At 36.7% G+C, this 6,352-nt stretch overlaps 1 pseudogene across 1 annotated transcript; it reads left to right on the top strand.

Moving 5' to 3' along the window:
- Nucleotides 1-1,658, top strand: LOC116525085 (annotated as a pseudogene). Its single transcript, XR_004257572.1, has one exon. The product of XR_004257572.1 is annotated as a mortality factor 4-like protein 1 pseudogene (transcript).
- The last annotated feature ends 4,694 nt before the right edge of the window (nt 1,659-6,352 follow it).

The raw sequence follows: 6,352 nt of genomic DNA, 5'->3' as shown, positions 1-6,352 counted from the left end.
GGAATCACTTATAAATGGCGCCGAAGCAGGACCCGAAGCCTAAATTCCAGGAGGGTGAGCGAGTGCTGTGCTTTCATGGGCCTCTTCTGTATGAAGCAAAGTGTGTAAAGGTTGCCATAAAGGACAAACAAGTGAAATACTTCATACATTACAGTGGTTGGAATAAAAATTGGGATGAGTGGGTTCCGGAGAGCCGAGTACTCAAATATGTGGACACCAATTTGCAGAAACAGCGAGAACTTCAAAAAGCCAATCAGGAGCAGTATGCAGAAGGGAAGATGAGAGGGGCTGCCCCAGGAAAGAAGACATCTGGTCTGCAACAGAAAAATGTTGAAGTGAAAACAAAAAAGAACAAACAGAAAACACCTGGAAATGGAGATGGTGGCAGTACCAGTGAGACCCCTCAGCCTCCTCGGAAGAAAAGGGCCCGGGTAGATCCTACTGTTGAAAATGAGGAAACATTCATGAACAGAGTTGAAGTTAAAGTAAAGATTCCTGAAGAACTAAAACCGTGGCTTGTTGATGACTGGGACTTAATTACCAGACAAAAGCAGCTCTTTTATCTTCCTGCCAAGAAGAATGTGGATTCCATTCTTGAGGATTATGCAAATTACAAGAAATCTCGTGGAAACACAGATAATAAGGAGTATGCGGTTAATGAAGTTGTGGCAGGGATTAAAGAATATTTCAATGTAATGTTGGGTTTCCAGCTACTGTACAAATTTGAGAGACCACAGTATGCCGAAATTCTTGCAGATCACCCTGATGCACCCATGTCCCAGGTGTATGGAGCGCCACATCTACTGAGACTATTTGTACGAATTGGAGCAATGTTGGCCTATACACCTCTGGATGAGAAAAGCCTTGCTTTATTACTGAATTATCTTCACGATTTCCTAAAGTACCTGGCAAAGAATTCTGCAACTTTGTTTAGTGCCAGTGATTATGAAGTGGCTCCTCCTGAGTACCATCGGAAAGCTGTGTGAGAGATGCTCTCACTCACTCACGTTTGGATCTCCGTAAACACATTTTTGTTCTTAGTCTATCTCTTGTACAAACGATGTGCTTTGAAGATGTTAGTGTATAACAATTGATGTTTGTTTTCTGTTTGATTTTAAACAGAGAAAATAAAAGGGGTAATAGCTCCTTTTTTCTTTTTTTTTTTTCATTTTAAAGTTGCTGCCAGTGTATTCAATGATGGACAACAGAGGGATATGCTGTAGAGTGTTTATTGCCTAGTTGACAAAGCTGCTTTTGAATGCTGGTGGTTCTATTCCTTTGACACTACGCACTTTTATAATACGTGTTAATGCTATATGACAAAATGCTCTGATTCCTAGTGCCAAAGGTCCAATTCAGTGTATATAACTGAACACACTCATCCATTTGTGCTCCTTTTTTTTTTTTTTTTTTAATGGTGCTTAAAGTAAAGAGCCCATCCTTTGCAAGTCATCCATGTTGTTACTTAGGCATTTTATCTTTGCTCAAATTGTTGAAGAATGGTGGCTTGTTTCATGGTTTTTGTATTTGTGTCTAATGCACGTTTTAACATGATAGATGCAATGCATTGTGTAGCTAGTTTTCTGGAAAATTCAATCTTTTAGGAATTGTTTTTCAGATCTTCAATAAATTTTTTCTTTAAATTTCAAAAAAAAAAACATATGCATAATTTGAAGTCATTTGCACATATATCATGTGCATTTTTATAAAATAAATAAATCATCATTTTAATTGACGTGTTATGCTTAATTATGTCACTAATCCTTTAATCAACTTTTCACTGGTATTTTTTATATTGATACTTTTTTTTCAGCTTTTATAATCACTAACAATAAATTGCTAAATACATAGATCTTCATGAATTTGTTGAAGTACTTTCATCAAACAAATTCTTGTAAAGGAAATTGCTAGCTCAAAGGATGCTTAATTTTAAGGCTTTTGGCTGATATTGTCAAATTGCTCTCTGGAAATTTTATGCCAATTTACACTGTGTTTCCTCTTTCCGTACAGTGTCATCTGGTTATTAATATTTCTTAACATCTTTGCCAGTTGGAAAGGGTAAAATGATATTATTATTATGTTAATTTGTATGTTATAGATTACTAATGAGATTGAAATATTTTGCATATCAAAGGCCATTTATAGTTCCTATTTTGAGAGTTATCCATTCATATCTTGTAACTATACTTTTACTGATTTATCCTATTTGTCTATATTAATTCTGTCATATATATATAGTGCATATTTTCCCATTCGATGTTTGTTTACTAATTATTATAATAAACATTAAAATTTTTGATTTCATCAAATTTGTCATGCTTTTTATTTGCAACTTCTGAACTTAACTCTCTTCTTGGAAAAGCTTTTCTTATTCCAAGCCTAGCAAATATTCAGCAATATTTTATTCAAGTACTTTTTTTCTTTCTATTTTTTTTTGTTTTTTTTTTTTCTTTTTATCTCCTACATACTAGAGTTAACAGTGGATTATTCAAGCATTTTTAAGGTTTCATTTGTTACCTTAAGACCTGATCAATCTTGAATTTATTTTGATATAGAGTATAAGAAAAAGTAATTGTGTTGTGGCTTGCATTTGCTCTAACTTATTGATAAATCCATCTTTTCCCTCACTGATCTGGAATGGTGATATTATTATATGTTACACATACATGAATCTCCTGAGGATCTTAGGTGTGAAGAGGTTAGAGGCAGAGATGCCAGCAAGGTCCAGGTGCAAGCTAATGATAAAGGTGCTAGTAGGAATGAAAAGAAAAAGGATTAGTGCAAGAAATCTTGCGTCACTGCATAGATGAATAATAGAGAAATCTTGTTTCCTCTTTGAAACATGAGGTAATAAGGAGAAATATTTTTTGAACTAGATAACTGGGGAAAACTGTCAGGTACAAAAATGAAAGCAGGAGGAGTTGGCTGTGAAGTAGAAGATGATGATCAATTTAATCATTAAGATTTTCAGTTTGTGGTCTCAGTAGTGTATCTGTGTTGTGAAAAGAGAGAGAGAGAGAGAGAGAGAGAGAGAGAGAGAGAGAGAGAGAGATTGAAAACAGGGAGCAGATTAAGCCTAGATTCAGTTCACTTTTGTTACATATCTACTGTAACTATTTTATTTATTGTAATAGGCAACACTGCATTTTCCTGGGTGGTTCATCAACACTTGAGAGATTTTACTCTTTCTCAAAAACAGTAAAGCAATAGCCAGCACTCCATGGAATCCCAGAATGGCACATCATCTTCTTCCCAGCCCTCTTCTCTCTCTTCCTACCCAGTCTTGGATCCTCACATTTCAGGCTCCTCATCACCCTCCTCCTAGAGTTAGAGAGGCATTGGAATTCTCATCCTAGCAGCTCTGATGGGGGAAGGTAGAGAGAACTGGAAGGGAAAAAAGATAGGGGAAGAGGCTTCTGTAGAACCTTAACTCTTGTGCTATTTTCCCTCAGCTTCTGCCAGGCTTATTGCTAGTCCGAGATGAGACCAAGGAAAAGGTCTCTTACCCTTCCCCCGTCCCCACAGAACACCCTGGCCTGCCTCCCATAACTTATCTCTAATGTTTTTTCAGAGGCTGGGTGAAAGCAACAGCAGCTCAGAGCAGCCACAGACATGGGGGTCAAATGCTGCCTTTTGTAACTGCAGCAGTAAGAAGAAAAAACGTTTCTAGTGCCCACTATGGAAACATGTGAGCTGTAGTGGTTTAGTGCCAAAGAAATGTCTGTAAACATTTATTATGAGCTAGGAAGACAACTTTGTGTCCAGGGGACAGTGCCATGTTCCAAATCATTGACTTGCAAACAGACAGTGGGGCTAGAACTCTTGTAAGTTGAACATGGGCTGCCCTAATTTCTTCCAGTCATGGATAAAGAAAATCCATTATTGGAGACGTATGCAACTTCCATATTTTGTCATATAGATAGATATAAAAATATTTTCCAGGCAAGGATTTCCCAAACACTTCAAATCAAACACTCTGAAAGTTAATCATGGCAAAGTCTGGTTATTAAAAATAAAAGCTTTTTACTTTTATAATGCTTAAAATATATTTTAGCATACCCTAGACTACTTTGTCTGTTTGGCAGCTGTTTGAGGTACAATTTTCCTCATTTTCCAGATGAAAAAGCTGAGGCTAGATGGGTCAAGCCACTTTACTGATACCACAGGTCAGAGCATACCAAGGACTCCAGCTCAGACTGTGAATTTCCCAATCTACTCCTCTTTCTGCTACATCACCACTGCTTCCAGAGGCTTTGAGGATGTGCTTTTTGAGACCATACTTTATTTTTGGTAAGCAAAATCTTTACTTCCAAGAACATGCATTTTTTTCAGGCTCAGCATGATTTATTCTGCTTACTTGGATTGCAGGTGTCTACTAATGTGCTCTATTATACACGTCTAAAATGTGTACTTACAGGCATCATCAGCAGTCAGTTACAGGTTTAACGAAGTGCTAACACCGACACAGCCTTCTTTTGATAAACTTAACAATTTAATATATAGGAAAATATGAATAAGTAAGGAGATAAAAGCTTAACAGATTGTTTTTTTAACACCTAATTAAGTAAAGCACAGCAGAGAACTGTATTCTTATATTAAAGCTGATAGAGTTGCTATTTTGGGCCTGTGAACACTTGAGAACCATCTGTGATTTGTGATAACTATAAGAAGAAAAGGTAGTCCAAAATTTTAAGAAGATATTTCACCCTTTCTTCATAAAATGACTACTCTCCAATACAAGCAACATTAATTCGTATTTCCTTTCAATTTGCTCCCTTATTATAATTAACATTAATGTAAACTCTGCATTTGAAAGATGTCTAAGAAAAGCTAGTAGTTACTTTTGCCAAAGCACTATTTATGATAGCTTTAACATGAAATATGACATAAGGATTAAAAAGGTTAAAGGTGGCTCTTTCTAAAGAGGAAAGACAATAAAAATGAAATAACAAGCTTTTAGGAGAAACCAAGAGAAGGACCTCAGAGCTCTCTCTACTCTTGCCCAAATGTGAGAAAGCTGTAGTCACGTAGCATCCCCAGCTGAGGGGGAGCCGGAGGTGGGCAGGAGAGTGGCAGGCTGGAGCGTGGCGGGCTCATTGACTGTTCTTCTCCTCACACCACATCCAACATGGCTGGCAAACAAGGCCGCCTATCAATGAGGAGCAGAAGCTGCAGGTTCATAGGTGTCCAGGTGCCTGAGTGGCCAACACACCCAAGCAAAGAAAGTATGCTTGTGTTTTTATGGACTTCAGCTTAAATTTTTTTATTAAATATTTTAGTTTATTTTACTGCTATCTTCCAGGTGTCTAAATCTCCAGTCTGTCTGTTGTACTAGTAATTTAACTCTGTAATGGAATAGTTTGCTGCCAACTATTTATATTAAATAATTTTTAAATATTTGTGATATTGTTGACTAATAAACTATTAAGTTATTGGCCAGAAAAAGAAAAAAAAAAGGCAGCAAGCTTGTGGAAATAAAACTTTTTTCTTTTGTAGGCCACAGAATAAGACCTTCTGGAAACTGGTCTCTATTAGGATAGTTAAGTTTCTGCAAAGACCTAAGAGATACTCACTTAGTTTTTAAAAATTAAAAATGACCTTTTCTTTTCTCTAATTTTTCCTGTCTTACCAGACAAGGAAATTCTAGTTATTTATAAAATTCTTATATTTTCAGAGCAAGCTGGCTTAGAAGAGTAGGCTAAATCTGTCACTTTCCTAGGAGTCTAAACTCCCCCAGTCCTGACATTAGTGGCCTCTTTATCTCTGGTGGAGGCACCACTTAGTTGCAGAGGGAGCCACTTTTGAGCACTGAATTAACACTTCTATTTATTAATTTTTTTTTTGTTGAAAGTGATTTATTTTAAAGAGAGACAGAAACACAAGAAGGAGAGAGAAAGAAACAACTAACTCTCACACTGAGTGAGAGAATCTAGAAAGATGGAATCCAGGAGAGGAAAGCAGCTTCCACACTGAATGGAAGGGAATAGAGAAACAGATGGAGTTTAGGAGGGGAAGACAGGCTTCCACGAGAGAGTGTGGAAGGGGACTCCGGAGGGAAAATCCAGGATAGAGAAAGACGGCTTCCACAAAGGAGTGTTCGTGGAAGGGGACCCAAACATGGAGTCCCGAATTAACACCTTTCTATTCAACCTTGTTCATCAAAGAATGCTAGAACTATACATCCAGGGCAGAGTTGAAAATTTTGGGGTGCAGATTTGAAAATTTAAAATGCTTAAATTTCTGAAATACTAATACATCAAATAATATGAAAGAGAATGGAAAAGAATAATATTTGCCTACTCATGGCTCCTTATTTTGATTGGAATAATAAAAAAATCCTTTTTGCATGTTT

The sequence above is a fragment of the Sapajus apella genome, unplaced genomic scaffold, assembly GCF_009761245.1.
Source record: "Sapajus apella isolate SASKATOON/1434 unplaced genomic scaffold, GSC_monkey_1.0 scaffold47, whole genome shotgun sequence".
In the NCBI taxonomy this organism is placed as follows: domain Eukaryota; kingdom Metazoa; phylum Chordata; class Mammalia; order Primates; family Cebidae; genus Sapajus; species Sapajus apella.
Note: the sequence above shows the minus strand (reverse complement) of the source record. Positions and strands in the feature narration are given on the sequence as shown.